General features: G+C 37.9%; 1 protein-coding gene across 5 annotated transcripts in view; it reads right to left on the bottom strand.

The window, feature by feature from the left end:
* LOC311426582 (uncharacterized protein) overlaps window positions 1–20149 on the bottom strand; it is a 114517-nt gene that overhangs the window by 55088 nt on the left and 39280 nt on the right. For all 5 annotated transcript variants that reach the window (XR_014686874.1, XR_014686875.1, XR_014686876.1 and 2 more), the window contains one exon: window positions 12027–12133. The gene's annotated coding sequence lies outside the window, so the exon portion shown is untranslated. The remainder of the gene's footprint in view (window positions 1–12026; window positions 12134–20149) is intronic.

A 20149-nucleotide genomic window follows, 5' to 3' on the forward strand; every position in this document is an offset into this window, starting at 1 on the left:
CCAGCCTCCATTCATCTTTGGAGATCTTTCTTGTATGTCTGGAAAGCAAACTTTCCTTCCAGAGGTCTCTGAACCTAAAAACTACCTCTAGGGCTCAATCCCGTGCCCAGAGCTGCCTGCCTTGACTCTGGGTGCTCCTCAGCTCCCAGATGACGACTGGGGGCTTCCCTGTCCCACTGCCACCATCCCGATGAGGTCCCAGCTGCCATTCCCAGACAGCTGCAGACCAGGGAAATGTACCAGTAACAGCACCCTGTAAATTAACTTGACGTTTGATGCAGGGGAGTGGGGGTGGGAAAACCTAAAAGCCTACAAAAGTCGTCAAAAACAAAAGCCACTCCAGCCCCACGTAACATACAGCGTGGGCTCGGGGTCTGCAAGGTGATTGTTGCAATGCTGCCTTGCCCTTCTTTGTTAAGACCATCCAGTCATTCTCCGTGAAAGCCACAGTGTCTATCAAATAAACATAAGAATGACGAGTTTCTGCAAAACAGTGGACATGAAGCCAAAAGCTATCGAGAAAGTGCATTGCCATCAATGGGCTTGACTTCACTGTACAGCCTGAAACTGCAGGTTTTAAAGATATGCTGTTATCAGTAGATAAATTGGAGCTATTAATATTAATTGATGGATGATAAGGTGTGCTACATAACTAAATTATAAATAACTGAGTGTAAGTATTTTGTGATTGACATATACCAGGTTAAGTATGCGAGATATGCAAGCACTGTTATATCTAGAAAATATTGTTAAATATTTCATTTTCCCCGTACTTGAAACTAGAATTTTTTTTTTTTTTTTTTTTTTTTTTTTTTTTAGGTTAAAAAGTAATTGAACCAAGGATGAAGTATTGATGAACTGAATCTCTGACTCTGCTCGCAAAAGAGGTAGCAATAAGGTACAGAGAGACACAGTGTATTTAAGCTATTAGACATGCAGGAATGCTATTATGCTTTATTGTGTCTGCCTGTGCCCATCTCCCTTCCTCTCCCCCACCTCTCCCTTCCTCCTCCCTCCACGTTCTGTCTTACACACACGCACTACGTGCAGACACACATACATACGTCCATACACAAGCATACACACACACACACACACACATACTCCCCCTCTCTGCAGCACAGGCAATACTGCATCTCACAAATATCTGGCCTTATGGTTTACCAGCAACTTGTACTGTTAAAACACGTAACCTTACCATCCCTGATTCTTGATATATTCATGGATTTATTCACAAGCCCTCATGTTCTACTTCTTTTCCTGTTTCTGTGGCTTGTGTTTCTGGCCCTCCCATATTCTTGTGGGAATTTCAAATCCAAAACAAGGCATAACTGGCAAATATTCTGTAATGCAGCCTGCATTTCCATAATTTAGCTATGGGGGAGGCTTTGTGTGCATGTGTATTTGTTGTTTTTGTTCTTAGAGGGACAATTTTAAGAGGTTTATGGACTTGCGGATGTTTGAAGACCATTTTGATTGGCTTTTTTAGTACTTCAACTACTTAAGGTTCTGTTTGTGTAAAATGCTTGTAATAAAATGAATTTATGTACACATATATGCTTGTGTATTTTTAACTGCATAGGGAAAAAAAAAGTTCATAAATCCTTGTTAACTGTGCTGATTAAGCCCCATACTCTGTCATTGGCAGTGCTAAGTTTCTTCACAGAAGAGTTAAAATGATAAATAAAAGAGTGATTCATTTTAGTTTTTATTTTTGTGGCAACTAAAGAAAGGATTTAACTGGTTCAAAGGAAGTCACTCATACTTAGCAAATTTTCACTTCTTTAAAACAGCCTTTCATTAGCGCATTTTACAATTGCCAAATGAATATTTTTGTCTTGTAAACAGAAGGATATATTGTATTTCATCGATGATTTATTTTCTAAATATTTACAGTTACGGGCTTGGTCCTGCAAGTTCTTGCACACAAGTAGCTACACTTACCTGAGTAAATCTCTTAATATCAACTCATTACTAATGTGGGCAGTTTCTTATAAGTGAATTTGGTGAATCAAGCTCTAAAAATAAAAAATAACTTTAATATGTATTCCATTTTCTATTTTGGTGTATATTTCCTTTTCATTTGTTTGTTTGTTTTTGTTTAATCAGGAGATAACCTTGTGAGCAAATAATTGACAATTGTTTTCCAGAAGCTGATATTAATTTGCCAAGCTACAGTAAAAATAAATAGCACAGCATGTACTTGTCATATAGTATCTACATTTCCCCCCTTTTTTTCATTTGAAGTAACAACATATTCTTGATAATTTAACCAGAAGTAAAATACTATTGCTCTTAACACAAGCATGCACTCTACAAGATTAAATGAGAGTAACGTCTTTCAAAAATATGGTTACTTTACAGTCAGAAGCAAGACAATCCACATTAACGTTCTTCTGTCTGTGGTCTGAGGTTTTGTTTTCTTCTGTAAGTAAGCATAATGTTTTTGCAAGGCATTGCCTCAGTAGTAAAGCAATTTAGAGTGTAGGATATTTTTAGACTACATTCATTTGGGGGGGGGGGGGGGGGAGGGAACAGCCATGCAGTAGGATATACATGTATTTGTAATTCATATTGTTGCTGTGCTTCTATTGTACTCTGAGCTCCCATCATGGCTGAGATGGGGAGCTGGCATCCAGACAGTGCAGCAGGGCAAGAAAAAAACCCTCACTGCAAACACTAATAGCAGGGCTTCTCCCTCTCCTCCATTATCCCCACTAATTATTACCATGCTTCTATTATTTAAAAAAATAAAGGTAAATAGCTGTAGGCTGGGGAGGTATATCTGGGCAGTCTGCTAAATAACATTATTAATCCTTTTAGTCCAAAACAAAGATCTTTTAATTCTGGTCTTTCAAGAGTCTCAGTCTACAAATTCAAAAAGACGACAGAAAAATGAACTTGAATGTGCAAGCATTAAACATTTACATTTTTTACTCCTTGGTCATTATATTGATGGCCATATTTTACATCTTCCCCTCCCCCACTATACTTCTGCTGATTTCACTTCATTTGCATGACCTCATTATGCATATAGCCTTTGTTCTTCTGATATAGAGTAGAGCACGGTGACAAAGCAAAACCTATATACAGGGACTTTTTTTTTAAATTGTTCCTCCGTTATGATATGAGCATTTCATTTATCAACATAATTCAACCTTAAATCAGATGTATGTTCTTGCTTATAAAATAATATTTAAAATCTTATAAAATAAGATTTACAGTTATTTTAGAAAATGAAGACAGTGTCTGAACCGCCCTCTAAAATCTTTTGCTTTAATAATGAATTCATGTTTTCTGTTGATAACAGGTTAAGCAAACACACTAGTGGTAGGTAAAAATTAGAAGTACATGTTTATTTTTGACAAGTGAGATATATACTATATATCAAACTGTATTAATCCTGATAAGGTGATCTTATGAAATACATTCCCGAATTTTGCAGACAGGGCTCAATATGGACAGCCAGCCTTCAATTCCAAGGGTTCTGCTTTCCTCGCATCACAAAACAAAAGGCTGAATCTCCTAAGCTTGTTTTTATATTAATCTGAGATTTTTCTTATATTGTATTTTTTTTTATTGTATATTTTGATGGTATGGAAATATGAAGTTGATTCATCCAGTTTTATCCACTGATTTTCAGTGGTTCTACCAACTAGAGGGAAGGTTTCAGAATCAGTTCTTGGGTTTCTGTCCAGAAGCACGTGGTGTGGAGTTTAATGCTGCCCTCTTGGAAGAGAATGGTCAACTCCCGGTGACCACAAGAGGAACACAACTGAGTCCACAAAGAGAAAAAAGAAATGGATTTCATGCAAAATACTAATACTACTACTAATAAAAATAATAAATTAATATATTAATATATATATATATGCTTTCAGTAGGATTCTAGGATATGAAAGGAAGGAATAATTTGGCTGCTTGAGCTTCATCTTATTTGGTAGCAGGTACCTTCACTTCAGGGAGATTCCTACATGGAAGATGAAATATTTGTATAATTTCCAACATCCTGTGGAAATATGGAATTAAATCAAATTCCATCATTAAACTTCTTTCTACAAGAATATTTATACAAGAATATTTTTAGTAGTGCTAAAGTACAATGACACTGTCATCACCTTTCTCCTAGTAGCCAAAAAAGTTATTTCTCAAAGGATGGTGAGGGGTGCTGGTTAACAGCCGGATGAATATGAACCAGCAGTGTGCCCAGGTGGCCAAGAAGGCCAACAGCATCCTGGCCTATATCAGGAATAGTGTGCCCAGCAGGACTAGGGAAGTGATTGTCCCCTTGTACACAGTACTGGTGAGCCCATACCTCAAGTACTGTTGGTCTCTTTTCTCAGGTGGCAAGTGACAGGACATGAGGAAAGGGTCTCAAGTTGCACCAGTGGAGGTTTAGGTTGGACATTAGTAAGATTTTCTTCATGGTCCAGCATTGGAAGAGCCTGCCCAGGGAAGTGGAGGAATCCTCATCTCTGGAGGTATTTAAGAGACATGTGGACATGGCACTACGGGACATGGTTGAGTAATGGGACATGGTAGGCCAGGTGGATGGTTGAGTTTGATGACCTTGAAGGTCTTTTCTGACCTAGACGATACTATGATTCTATTGATCCTCAAGCTATCCTTAAGGAATATAGGAAAACTGCCCATCTCTCCTTTCAAAGCATCTCCTAGCAGAAGAATTAGTTATACCTCATTGATATGAAGCACAAATAAAATAGCTCCATAATTCACACAAGAAACATCTGCCTCCTTAACATTAACTGAAAGATTTTTTTCTGTGCTGTTGAGCTGCCACAATTACTTGGCTCAAAGGCATATACAATGTATATTTTGATATAAAGTAATATGCTGTGTGGTGCTTTTAATCACTATGTCATTCTCACTCTGTTCCAATATTTATTGTATTAATTGTATAGATCATCTTTCATATGTGGGATACAGTCATTGTTCCTGTTCTCATAACGTTTATTTTGTAAGGGGTCCTGTTCATAAACACTGAAAGACAAAACCAAGGAATATGCTTTTGGTGGCTCAGTGTCATAATCCTACCATAAAAGTCTATTTTTGCAGAGTTTTAGTCCAAGGTGCCTAAGGAAGCCTTCTAAATCTCACCTTGGAATTTCTTCCTGTATAGGAGAAACAAGATCAAACTCAAATGTTACAACCAGGGTTTGCAGGAGTGGTTCTCAGTCAGAACAGTCAGCAGATCAGCGATTATGTAATTAGCCTAGAGAAGAACCCATCCTACAATAACTTAAATACTATGACACTTATTCATCTTCAACCAGTGAGGAATGTACAGATATATAATGGAAAATCCTTGCTAAAAAAAAAAAAAAAAAAAAAAAAAACCACTGTAAAGCAACAAGGTGAAGGGTACCTTTGCATCACCCTCGGGGACTGGGGATCCCAGTCCATCACTCCAGCTTTTCACCTCCAGCTCCATCCCATTCCCAGCTCTGAAAAGGACACGCTGCAGAGCTTCAAAGCTCAACCCACAGTGAAATATTTAATTTGCATCCAGCCTTTTGCAGTGCTGTTTCACACAAATGCTCTGTTGGAGACAACACATCTGATAATTTAGGAGGACCAGGCTCCTGGGAAGGGTGTTGACAGCATGCTTCCCCTCAGGAGACAGCCATGAAGCTGAGAGAAATCAGACAACTGAGGAAGAATTTCAGAGAACACGTGGGTGGGACACTATTCACACATCATACATTTCCAAGGTAGCAATTTTGAAAATAAACCCGAGACAAGAAAAACAGGCCTGAAGGTAACCCATCTGTACATCATACCTTCCATACCCATTCCCACCACAAGCTTATGAGACCAGGAAAGCAACCACCCCTTGCAGTACCTATGTGATTACGAAGAGTATCCTACAAGAGCGTCAATCTTGGGAACACAGAAATGAAGGCACATGTAAAATCTGTAGCAGAACATCTGCTTGGAACTTCACATGCTCAGGAAGTAAGCAATACACGTGTGCACAATGCTTTATAAAGCAGGTGGCATGACTAGAAAACAAACAGGGAATTACTGTAATAGCAGATGCAGGGTTGCGCTCGAGGCTGCACCTGCTGCACAGATTTGAAGGGCACTTTTAGAGAAGTTAGTACCAGCTAAATGGCCAGAGTGCAAGGTGTAGAGCAGAGGAAAGCATTAACAATAGATAATACAATGATATAAGTGTATGTTAAGACTAACATAAATACATATTGCTGCTTGCAAATTATCTTCTGTCACCTTTGATATACTTGTTATTTATGGGTATTCAATAAATAACTGTGATAATTGTTTGTAAATCTGTTCTGTATTTTTGGCTATGTAAGTAACACAATATGTTTCCTGCCTCCAGCTGGATTAATGCTATGGCAGGAACACTCATATTCTTGAGTGTGAATGACAAGCTTTGGTGAGAGCTTGGTAATATTTGTTTAAAATTTACTGTTACCATGGCTGTTTATTCCAGTGTGCTACTTTCTTAGATATTCATACACCGAAGAGTGGAGCAAATTACAGTGAATGGCTGATAGACGTGTAAAATATTTCTTGAAAATGATGCAAGGTATTCATCAGCCTCAAATGCAAAAGGTAGCTAACAGTTGTAGCCACTGGAAGTCCTCTCTGAGACATTACACAGTTTGCAAATGGGAAGATAAATCTGAATGGATGAGTTTTGGTTTATTCATTGAGTATTTTCTTTTCTTGGTCTTCCTGATCTGCTCTAGGATTGTTGTTACTGTTGGAAGGCTCTGCTGTGCAGTGGTTTTCATCCTACTTTGTGTTGCTGGTGATAGTGGGAAGAAGTAATCTGTCAAAATCTGACCATCATTTATATGTGTGCAAATATGTATGCTTTTGCATGCAACCCCTATAACCAAATTAATTTTCTCTGTTTCTGAAATTGGCAAAAATTAGATTTGTACTGCATTCCTCACAAGAGTAGAGAGGCAGACACTGATATCTGCTCTCTAGGGACAGTGACAAGACCCAAGGGAATGACATGGAGCTGGGACAGGGGAGGGTCAGGCTGGGTGTTAGGAAAAGGTTCTTCACCAAGAGATTGGTCAGGCAATGAACAGGCTCCCCAGGGCAGTGGTCATGGCACTGAGCCTGCTGGAGTTCAAGAATTTGGAAAATGGTCTCTGACATGTGGTTTGATTTTTGGGTGGTCCTGTGTGGAGCCAGGAGCTGGAATCAGTGATCCATGTGGGTTCCTTCCAGCTCTAGATTTTCAACAACGCTGTTATTTTATGAGTCCATGGTTCCATAATGTACTAGAAAAAATGTGGTAGAAAAGCAAATGCCACTGTTTTCCTATGAGTAGATGCTGACAGTTTTCTAAACACAGAACTAAGTCATTATATTCACTAAATGGTGAATCCTCTGGACTCAACTTGAATACTTAACAGTTCCACTCTCATTTTTCAGAAGTAATTGATGGCAGCTTAGCCATCAACAAAAATATGGTGTCATGACATTCCAGATACTAAATGGATCTGGAATTAGTGAACATCAGTCAATGACTTCCCTACTGCATTAGATTTACTTTCTTGAACAGGATACATAAACAACACAAGACTTCTTGCTATTTAATAAAAGCATAACAGTACAGAGAATGAGTTAATACTAAAAAGAGCAGCCCCGAACACAAGAACTGGTCTTGCAGACTTCAAGCAGACCCCTCGAAGCCTGTTCTTCCTGCCCCATGCTTAAAAATGCACTAGATTCTGTCTTCTCCTGTATTTGTTTCTATACATACATGTGTATTCATAGCGTTCTCTCTGTTGTGAAAGAGTAAATATATAACTAAGGGAAATAACAAACAACAGCAAAAAAACAAAAACAAAAAACAAAAAAACAAAAAAAAAAAAAAAAAACACCAACAAACACAACCTTTAGAAAGTTGATTTCACAGAATTACAGAATGATTTGGGCTGGAAGGGACCTTAGAGACCATCTAATCTCACCCCCTGCCATGGGTAGGGACACCTCCCACCAGCCCAGGCTATCCCCAGCCCCATCCAGCCTGGCCTTGGACACTGCCAGGAATGGGGCAGCCACAGCTTCTCTGGGCAGCCTGGGCCTGGGCCTCACCACACTCAGAGTAAAAAGCCCATTCCTAGTGTCCAGCTCCCACAGGCTCAGTTCAGGAAGGAAGACATCCCGTGGGAGGAACCCCACATGGAGCAGGGTCAGAGAGGGACCATGAAGGAGCAGCAGAGACAAAGCGTCAGGGACTGACCACAGCCCCCAGTCCCTGTTCCCCTGCACTGCTCAGGGGAAGGAGGTGGAAGAGAGTAGATGGGGTGGAAGGTGGTTTTAGTTTGTTTTTAGTTTCTCACTGTTCTAGTGAACTAGCGATAGGTAATAAATTACATTAATCTTCCTACTCTGAGTCTGTTTTGGACATGACCATAACTGGTGGTGATCTCCCTTTCCTTATCTCAACCCTTGAGCCCTTTTCTTCATAACTTTTTCCCCTTTTTCTTTGAGGAGTGGGAGTAATAGAGTGGTTGTGGTGGGGTCAATCTGCATAGCAATGTAAAACTACCACACACAGGTACCAAACAAATACCTATATTGCAAATAAAATTCCCTAGGAGTTGCAAAAGCTCATTCCTGTTGGTCTACAGAGAGAAAACCTGTGTGGTTCATGGGGTGTTTCAGGAGAAGGTGCCAAGCCCACCATAGCACTTGGAGCAGACCCTGTTGATCTCCCTGCCCTGTCCATCAGGCACAGACTGTGCCCAACCTGTTTTGGCAACTCCTTTGACTTAAGTTAAAGACACCTGCACCATGGCTTTGAAGATCTTAATGATCCAACTCCATTCATTGAGTAAGTTAAAAAAAATGTATGTGACAGCATCATAGGAGTTTCAAAGGAAGATTTAATTCTTATGCTTCAAAAGCTTTTCTGTGCAATTCTCTTTTAATTAATCTTTTTTGTTGTTGTTGTTTTGTTTTGTTTTATCTTTACCACATATACTTTTATGCACACTACATTTTTTTTTTTTTTTTTTTTTTTTTTTTTTTGTCAAATGGTGATGTAAGGAGTGCCTCTTCACATAACACGTAGTTCTTGGAGGACTTGTAAGAGTCGTGACTAATGGTGCAGACTATAACAAAGCAATGAATTAAAATTGAAAAGTGGTTATGATGTAAAAGCATACATAAAGAACTGATTTGGAGATATCTCTGATATGTGTTTTACCATTTTCTTTCATTGTGGTTACTAAAACCTGTTACTAAAAACAGAATGAGCCATTTCATCACAGGGCTATTTCATTTCATAATGAAGCTTAAAAGAAGCAAGTGGTAGGTTCTGCTGGTGGTGGCAGCAGGAGAGCAGATGATTCTGCTTAAGCCACCTCCCTAGATGCCACAGCTTTGCTTGGCACCCTTGCTTTTCAATAAATTAGCTTTATTTGTGATAAATTTAGCTCTCTGTGTATGTACCCATTACAAGTTCACCACCAGACCTATTTGGCAGAGCCAGAAGAGATGTCAAAATGAATGAGTTACATAGATTAAACTGAACTAAATTCAGACAGCCTAAATTCTGTCTAAATACTTGTGCCTGTCCTTATTATCAGCTACCTCTAGATCTTATCTCTGCAAAGACCCCAACTGCCAGGAAGGGGCAGTTCCTGGGTGAGGGCACTCCTCACTCCTACTCAAGGTGTGCTACTTTGCAAGGAAATACTCAAGATTAATTAGGGGGAAAAAATAAATAAATAAAAAATAAAGTAGCAGCAGCTGGTTCTCTAAGTATTTTATCAAAATATTCGTAAGCAATTACCTGTTGGCATTTTGTCAAAGAAATCTCAATTCTTCAGAAGATGAAAAAATACCACATCATCTTGAGCTACCTTACTGACCCAAGTCAGTCCAGATGGACATAAAATTTATGCTATCCAAACTGTTTTGGATCAGCAAGGCAAACTAGATGTGATGGTTAGCACAGTTGGTTAGTTAGATGAGATGGTTAGCACAGTGGTTCTTACTGTATCCCCAAGAGTTATCACGCAACCCGCAGTGTAAGATATTACTACAATGGAATTTACATGAAACTTCGGCAAAACTGCTCTTGAGAAGCACTGATACAGCAGAGCAAAGTAATTTTCATGTCTATGTGTATTCTGTGCTTAAATGAAGACACTCACTACTTCCCAAGAAACTAAATTTTTTAGGAAACTTTAATTTGTCATGTTGTGGTTATGCTATATTTTTTCTATTATTTCTGTTTGTACCATAGAATACCAGTAACTGAGCTACACATATCTAAGAAAATCTAATAACATCAAAGTCATTTTGAGGTCTCATTGGTGCTTTCACAGAGTTAGAATGGTGCTACACTTAAAAATACTACAGAGATTGAGTATTTTGTTGCACCTTAAATAAATAAAATGTTTAAGCAAAGACTGACAAGTCAATTGTGTCAAGAATACTATACACTTCAAGCAAGCACCTCAAAACAGTATAAGCATTTAATTCACTTCTAGAATTAGAGGCCATTGAAAATGAGAGGGAGATGTACCTACATCAGTATATAGATACATACATAATTATTTGCATAATTCTCCTTAAATAACAAGAACTGTATATATGACATATTTTGACTTGGCAACTGGTATTGAAACAGATATTAGAAAATGAGACAGCGTTTGTCTATAAGAGATGTTAAGACAGTCATAAATCTCACAGGTGATTTCTAGTACATAGACATTTATTAACTTTATATTAACTTGCGTATGCACGATGAAACTAGGTTAAATATCTGAGCAAGTTGCAGAAATAATCTTTGTTCAAGTCTTTTTCTAAAAATGCGTTGGTTTTTGTCATCTGTGTTTTCAGAGTCAGGATTTCCTTATTACTAAGAACCTGGATTTTCAGCCCCTTGTTTACAGAGCTCCAACTAAAATCAGGTCAAACTTTTGAAGTTTCTGAATGTGAAGGATATGCATCATTTGGAATGTATTTCAAGGTATTTTACTGTGTTTTTTGACAATAACTTGAGTGCCCTGATGGAGGTTTATCAGGTTGCATAAGTGTAGAAAAATGTTAAGGTTATTCCCCCTCCCAAAAGAGGTCAAAAAAAAAAAAAAAAAAAAAAAAAAAAAAAAAAAAAAAGCATAATGTACACATAATATCATTAAAATCATGCTGAATTTGTCTCACTGAAATTATTAACAGAAATGGTGACTATTTCATTTTGTACTACAGACATCTTAACAGCCATTCATTACCCTTTATTATTGTCAATACAACCAGTTTTTTAAATACTCTAAAGGGAGAAACAATTAGTGAAAGTTATTACGTAATAATTAATATCTTTCTGAGATCAGACTCTTATTCAAAGTGATAAGGGCATACATAATTTATGCAACCTCGAGGAAGGGGAATGAGGCAGAAATACCTCAGACCTGGGTGCCTTTTCTGCTGCTTTTAAGCAACAGTCATTTAAAGAAAACATTTCAAAAGATCACTCTTCATCAAGCAAATTAGTTTTCATGCATATCGCTTAGCAAATCATACTCATCTTACTCATGAGTGTAAGTCTCAGTAGAGCTGTTTCACTCTCCTTTTAGATCAGGCTCACCCTGACACAAAATGACTGCAATGGGAACCTCCTATGGTGTGTGGGTTAAAGGAGAACAGAATTTTAGTGCTCTTGTATCTGTTGTTATGCTCTGTATTGGCAGGGAGATAACTAGCTAGCACCCTAAAGAAGGAGCTTCATGGTGGCAGAAGTCAGGGCTGTTAGTAAAACCTGTCCAACTTGCAGAGAAGCTTTTGCTTCCACTGACTAAATACCCCTTGGGAAGGAATTTCTGTTTGCTGTGCCTCATGGAGTGATGGCCTCCCTGGGGTTACCCAATCTCCTGGCCTTTTTTTTTTTTTTTTTTTTTTTTTTTGTCTTCAGGCATACAGAACTTTTACCAAGCTTGACACTGTCAATGCACAGTCATCTGGGCATACATCACTTTGGATTTCTTGCCTTTCAGCAGTATTACCTTAGATTGGTAGAGGAGACCTCATGCTGGTCTAATTCCAGGAATAATTCCAAACAGACATCTTGGTCACTCTCCTCAGGAAGATAAGTCACTAGCCACATACTGCTCTGAAACAGAGAATTGTTAAGTGCATTAGAAAATGATGGTTGTTGCAAAGCATGCTCATTTTTCTTGTTTTACTAAAACTTTGTAGAACAAGACCACCTCTCTTTCATCCTGTGTGAAATGTGATGGTGCATGTGTATTCATGTACCAAAAGAAGAGGAATCTTCCAGTTTATAGATAGCCGAACACAAAAATAATTACATATTCATGTTTCAGATATTTTGCTCTTTAACTTTCTTGTCATAAAAAATTCATTTGTATTACAGTAAAAGGACAACTGAAATAAGAATATCAGGTGCCCTAAGTAGAGAAAGAGCACTGGGAAAGCCCTGGTTTCAACCCCAGCTCTGGTCCTTTGAATGTGACCTCCAGTAAGTTCTTCTTGTGTATACCACAATGAGAATGGAAAAAGGGATAAAAACATAATTTACTCTTTGCCAAGAGACTGTGAGGCTTACTACCTCTGAGTAAGCATATTGTTTTAAGGCATTATGAAATAGGTATTGTTATCAGTGGAGTTTCATACAAAAGGTCTCATTTGAAAATATATTTGATGGGCACAAAATCAGCTCAATCATGAGTAAATTATATGAGAATTTTTCAGGACTGAAAAAAATATCCATTTTGGTTTGATTTTTTTTATAGTTGTTGGTACCATTTTACCAACCAAAGCCCCAAATAACCTGACTCTATCCAGAATAAACTTTTATGAGCACACAGATACAAGCAACCTAAATATTTTTGTAAATATTTACAGTGTAAAACACATGTATGATGCAAGTCTTTTTTGTAGGAAGACATGAAATCTAGTGTATATACTCTACTCCTACACAGGTTTAGAAAAATCCCATGCCTCAGTTTCTGCATCAGGAAAACAGGAATGATGCCTTCAGAAGCAAACTGAGAAGGTGGATTTGTATGTGAGCAACAACTTCATATCAGAAAGAACTTGATGCTTTTTGTGCTTTGCAGGATTTTTAGCAGGAGAAAGTAGGGAGTTGCATTTTTAGGCAGGACAGAATATTCTACCCTCCTTTACAAAAGCAAGTGTCATTTTTCCTCTTGAGCTCTAATGTTTTTCCCTCTGTGAGGTCATATCCTTATAACTACCAGAGGTAGTTAGATTAGCTCCAATACACAGAATCAACAAACATGGAATCAAAAACAGACTATTAACCATGACCCACAGTTAAGCATTAGAAATACATAATACATCAATGTAAATATGCAACAAAATTTAGGGTTGAAAAGTAGTCTTTTTAGACTACTTTAGACTACTTTTAGACTTTAGTCTTTTAAAAGTAGTCTTTTAGCTCTAATTGATATGAGAAAGCCCATCCTGATCAGCATTCATAAATAAGATTATCAGGACATACATTGTTGCATTTGAACATTACCCTAACAAAGTATTTGTATGACTGGCTAAAAACCAAACTTCTGATACAAGCAGTACTGAATTATTCATTGTATTACTGCAGTTAGCACAAGCTGCCATTCTGAAGTTGTGACAAAATTTAGACTTGTCTAAGGAAGAGAAAGATGGAGAGAAATTTACCATTTATACCTTCAAGACAATAACATCCATAACGTGAAGCCATTCAGTCTTTTTTTCTCATTTCAAAGCTATATGAGTGCAGTACAGGCAAACACATCCATGATCAGTATCCTCCAGATATTGCTATTCTCTGAAGTTAAATAACTTTGTTTTGGATTTTAAAAGTAGGTATATAAAGTACAAAAGAATACTTTGGTAGAAGGTGTTTCTCAGAAATACTTTGGTAATCTTTTTAAAAATATACTCACTGCTGCTTCTTCTATTTTTTTTTTTTTCCTTAAAAAATGAACCACATCCACAAACTGTATTACAGCTCGAGGACCTGCTAATCCTTCACTGCATGAATCTGCCTGTATGTTAAAGTAGCTTACCCTTTGGCTCTGCCTTCCAGCTGTAGGCTGTGGTGCCAGAGACATTTGCCGCCTGTGTTTCTAGAAGCGCCAGAAGGAAAAGGCACCATGTGTTCCTGATGTGGCCATCCCACCAGGGTGCCTCCCCCCGAGGAGCTCTGTGGCATAAAGGATGCATGCATGGGGGAGCATGTGCATGAGGCTGTTTGCCAGCAGGCATTAGCAGTGGTCAGGGGCACAGATCTGAGTGGATCCCTGCTCGCTGCTGTGCAGAAATCTGCCATGAGCAGCAGCTCTGCAGCCCATGGGCCTGCAGGTCTGGGGCCTTTGGAATCAGTTCAAGCACAAACATTTCAGTGGATGGGGGGGCATGGACATGGATTTCCCCTTTTCACTTGCTTTCCCAGTAGCATCATTGCAGATAATAACAAAAATTTTCGTTGTTTCCTTTATCATGTCACTCAAAATGGGAATCTGCCAGCTACGTTTTATATCAAAAGACAAAGAACCATTCAAAGGGAGAATCCCAAATGGCCTAGCCTTTTGAAAAGCAACTTGAGAAAGCAGGGTAAAGCACAAATGTGGTATTCTGCAATGTGGTTTATGCTTCTGCTGTATTTATCCTTCCTGGATAATCCCTATCAATGCATCAGTCTATGCAGAGCACTTTGTAATGGCAATCCCCACACCTGTGCTCCACTGTTCTATTCCTGACTGAAAAAAAAAAAAAAAAAAAAAAAAAAAAAAAAAAAAAAAGATCATCTCTGAAGTAAATCTGAAGTAAATGCTTCTCCAGGCTGAGTGGTGACAGGATTTCACCTGTGCAAGGGCTGTCCATCACCAGCACAAATGTAACTGTAAGGGGAATTCAACAAACAAGACCTCAGTGCAGCAGCATCTGTGTTAAATATTATGTTTGTGAGTCACCCTTATACCCTGAAGGGGACTCTTGCATGTGCAGATATTTGCCAAATGGCAAATGAAAAATTTTTGATGCACCACAAGGAACAGGACTGAGCCTATATCTCAGTCTCCTACATTTGTTTTGTTTCTTTGTTTGTTTTCCCACTGATTCACATGACATTATTCCTAGTCTGGAGTCTGATGACTTTAACTGTATAAACAAGAAAATAGGTTGATTTGGCTTGATTGTCTTTACCAGGGAGAGAAATTGGGAATTCTCAGTATAATGACAAATGCATATGCTTAAGAAATCTCAGAGATGATATTTTATCTGTTTATGGACACACATGTAACGTGTACACACATACCTATATGTACACGTCCCAACAGTGCCATATTTAGATAGGTATATACAAAAACTTATTCCATGCATGGGGAGTGTTTAAGAGATTGATAACTTTTTAAAGCATCTAAATGTGATCCTTCTCCTATGTGCTATGTAAAGAAAATTAAGTTCTTAATGATCTTCCTTTAGACTATGAAAATCAATTTCTTGTCAAGTCAGGTTCTCAATATAATTTCAGACTCCCAGAAAACACAGCATAGTCAAGACCGGCATTTTTCCCATTGATTGCCAAGCTTTCTAAAACAAGTATTTATAAAGTCCCTTGATTAAATAAGAGAAAAGTCTTGAAAAACCAGAGAGGGTTGTGAGACGCTCATGCAAATATTTCCTTTAAGCTCCAGTGTCGCTTTCTGCAGTTTTGCTTTTATATGTAATCAGAACATGCAAGGAAAGTGTTCTTAACCACTACCACCACCAAAAAAAAATCCTCATCTTGTTACTGATCTTGTTACTTTTTTTGCAAAATTTCTTCAGTGATATGAACAGGAAAATAATATGAAGCTTTGGTAATCACAGTATTAATGTATTAATGTTTGAAAATCTCTTTTCTAAAGGTCCTGCATGCTTTGTTTACTTCAGCAGCAAAAACACGTGCCTATCATTTCTGAAAACTTGGATGTCAGTGGGCAAGAAGCAAGAATCTCAATGCAATTTGACAGAAAACACACAAATAACCACATATCTTTGGCTTCCTACAGAATGTCACCAAATCACAGGCTGGAGAAGTACCAAATCTTTTCTGTGTGGGATGGAAGATACAAAAGATATTGCATCAATTCTGAATTCTCTACCACAAAACTTCAGTAGCAAAATATTGCTAGGCTGCAAATAACATTAGAGGACTGCATGGGTAAGGTTTATTGTATACAAAGAGTTTCTGTAAAAGCAAGGAACCAGGATGAAAATTTGAAAGCTGTAACCACTAGGCTAGGAAAAGAGCGTTTCAGCGATGTACAGTTATTTTTAGTCAAACAGAATGCTCAAATTTCATAAAATAAGTAAAGTTAGGCCATGTCAAAGAATGAGATAAAAGATAGGTGATACCAGAAGTTGGTTTTATGCATCAGTAGCTGGCATGTTTCTGCATAAATGGGCATTCAAGTGACCATTCAGTTGCACTACTTTGCCAGAAATATGTTTCTGCTGAGAACAAACTCCAGGTCCAATCACTCTGTTGGTTAAAAAAAATAATAAATAAAATAATGAACTCTATGGAAGCAAGAAGTGATCACCCTGTATACATTATACTATGAGTCTTTCCGATTCACCCAGTACTTTTCAAGGGATTAAAGTTAATAAACGATTTGAGTTCATGAGAATACATTGTAACCTACAAAAATTTTTCAGTCACAGAGTCCATTACAAATGTTGACTCATATTTTTGCAAATATTCACAGGATCCCACAGATGACAAATCAGCCCTTATTCTGATCTGTCTACCACTTGGAAACATCAATCAATGTTTAATCAGACAAAGTCACAACCTGGCCCTGCCAGTGGTGCAAAGCAGCAGTCTGGAGGAGAATAACCCATTGGAGACTGAAAATGCCTAAGTCTAAATGGAGCCATTCTCATAGAAAAATGGTGATTGCATGCATGCAAGTGGTAGGATCTACTAGGCAAAGAAACACAGCCAAGAATGTGTGAGAAGAACATAAAAAGATGTCATTATCAAGCAATGTATTTGGCAATATAGAGTGTGTGCGCTTTTTGTGGCTATGCCTCTCATTTTTCCAAGAGATAATATCAATATGTTTAGAAATAAGTGTATGTAGCATGGGATAAATGGAGGAACACAATTTCACTTTCTTGGTTAAGAGTTTGTGCAAAGGCACTAAGCTCTGCTGTGTGGCAGGAACCTATGGCAAGAGAGGTTTCTCTGCTCTCTATACAATGATATCACCCCTAAAAAAAAGCCTAAGGATGAAAGTTTTGATGTAGATTTCCCATAGGTGCAAAGAAAAGAGAAAGAAAAATAGCAACTACAGCGCATTCTTCTGTCAAATTTACTTTTAAGTAACCATAACTTTATTGGAGGCTGATTTTTGAGTGAGCAGAAATGTCCCATCCCGTCCCCCTTCCCTCCTTCCCCAACCCCCCCCCCCAAAAAAAACAAGACCCTTAAATATATACGTTATCATTAATCAAACAAATTATGAAATTGTACAGATTGTTAAGATTAATTGTGTAGTCAAAGAAAACAGGAGAGTTCTGATACGGAGACAGGTATAAGACAAGTTGGCTTCCCTTCCAATACCAGTGGACTCTTTGGCTAAACTATTGAGTGATGGTAATTTACAGATGTTGCTCACAGGCTGGGGGAGCCATGAGAGTGCAATATGTACATAGGTGTCTGTCCAGAGATAATACAACACAGGCCTGAGGCAGATAGCAGAAGGAAATCCAGATATCAGTGAAACAAATAAATGCCTTCTTGTAAAATGGAGAGATACTTATGTCAGGTCAAATAAGAAATAAAAACAAGACAGATCCCAGAGGAGTTATGGAATGTAATAAAAGGTAGCAACAGGACGAGAACTAAAATCAAGAGATGTTCTTCACAGATTTTCTTCCATTCAAAATCACAAGAACATTGATTTATTTTTTCTCTCTCTCTCTCTCCTTTTTTTTTTTTTTTTTTTTCCTGAAAAATCAAATTAAAATGGCTCTTGACAAAATTCCACCTCATCTCATTCCTTCAACCCAGGACCACTGGGTGCACCACCGATGCTTCCACTGCCTTCCTTTCCCCAGACAACCTTTCACAGCAAAACAGGCTCACCTTCAGATTCACCATGCACCTCAGCCCAAAAACCGCACTTCACTTTCAGCACAGAAAAGCAGCTGCAAGTAATTCTCTAGCAAGCAGCTTTAGCAGAGCTCATGAAAAGGCACCTATAGCACTTGAGCAAATAACTGTTAATTTGCAGATACAGTTCAAAATCTAGCCCAGACTGATTGCAAATACTTCTGTAGTTCATGTCAAACAGCTTAGTCATCACCAGGCTTCCACATCCAAACTCATTTTTTGTGCCTGTTTTTACAACTGATCAGTGCTGATACATACAGTGGGATTCCTGCTGTTTCCACAGGACACCTGCACTCAAAATGACATTATCCTCTAATTATTTTTTAGTTATTAATTTCCTCAAAGCCCATGCTACATTTGACATTGAAATACAAAGCCTAGTGAAAATTATTATTTTTTTTTTCCACTATTGGAATTTTAGGATAATAATACTACAGCTTTTTTTTTTTTTTTTTTTTTTTTTTTTGGTGGTGGTGGTAGTATGTTTTTTTGGTTTGTTTGTTTTAACTTAGAATGAATTATGCAGACTAAAGCATAATTTTTTCTTCTAAAGCATATATCTTCTTTTCCTAAACTTTACTCTTAAAAATCTCAACACAATCCTGAAAGCAGGACAAAATGAAAGGAGGGACACAAACCTCCTGTCAAAGAAGTAACTGCAGTTATTTTAACAAATGTGAGTTTACCTTATGGTCACTTATTTCAGTTTATAACTTGAAATTACATATTATTATAAACCTGCCAAAAATGAAGAGGATCATCTGGGTTTATTTCATGTTAGTGCATAAAACTGGACTTTAGCCTGCTAAGGGGAAGGTATGTGTTTTCTTACTCACTGCCACGAGAATGCCCTATGCAAATGGCAGGGAGGAGGCAAGCAGCCAGCCAAGGCACTGAGGGCAACATCATTAGTAGAAAAGAAAGGGCGGAAGCAGGTCAAATGTCTAGGTCAGATAAGGTAGGACAATGTTATGAAGAGGCTCAAACACAAAGGCAAAAGGCCTGAATTCAACAGGGAGGTGCTGGGCTGGAGAGACCTGCACCGCTCTGCAGGATGTGTCCAGCACCTCGCAGGACTGCATCTGAGGATTGAATTTCCATCATCGGTAGGACATTGTACGTTAGTGATGACTGCAGAATTAGGTTCCGAGTGTTTGGGAATGTACCTGGAGAGACGATAGAGCGTGATTGTCAGATTATTATCATTAAATTGAGGTATCTGAATGAAATGAAGAAAAGGAAAATGTGAGCTGAACAAAAGTAAAATGTTCTTAATGGTGAATTCTATTAAGCTGCTGAAAAGTTTCCCTGGGGAAATGGTGGAGCCCTGTTCTTTACAACACAAGACAAAACACTGAAAAATATACTATAAGGAAAAATCCTAGAGAGGCAAAGAAAGGCATTAGATAACCCATTAGGTCTTCACTGCCATTGATTTCTGTGGAAATGAGCAAAGCCAGAGAAATAGATTATCAGTAAGAAACCACAAATATTATTTTGGTAAAAATCCTCATTGTATGTCAGCATGACCTGTGAAAACTTAGGCAGTTAAATCTTTTTTTTCCCTTGGCAGAAGTGGGAGTATCATAAAGGCTAACATCAGTACTCATGCAAATATATGTCCATGCAAATGTTCTACTCCAGAACAGATTACGTGTCTATTTTGGAAATGCTTAGTCTTGTGAAATAAGAAACCATAATACAAATAACATAAGAAAGCAAGACAGTACCATATGATATAGTACAAATGTTGAACCAGAACATGACATATTTACAAGGAAGTACAGACAAATGTCTGAGAGCAATCCACTCTGATATTACCTTCTTTTTGCAAAGTTTTACATTCATAGTGACACTCAAGAGGCAGCCCAGGAAAAAGCCCTATCTGACCACTATTGGATAAGTTTCTGTCATGAGTACTTTGTGCCTAATTTTGAAAACTAGTTTCTCAAAAACTTCAGTGAAAAAAAAAAAAAAAAAACAAAAACAAGAGCT

This window comes from Aythya ferina, assembly GCF_964211825.1.
Source record: "Aythya ferina genome assembly, chromosome: Z".
In the NCBI taxonomy this organism is placed as follows: domain Eukaryota; kingdom Metazoa; phylum Chordata; class Aves; order Anseriformes; family Anatidae; genus Aythya; species Aythya ferina.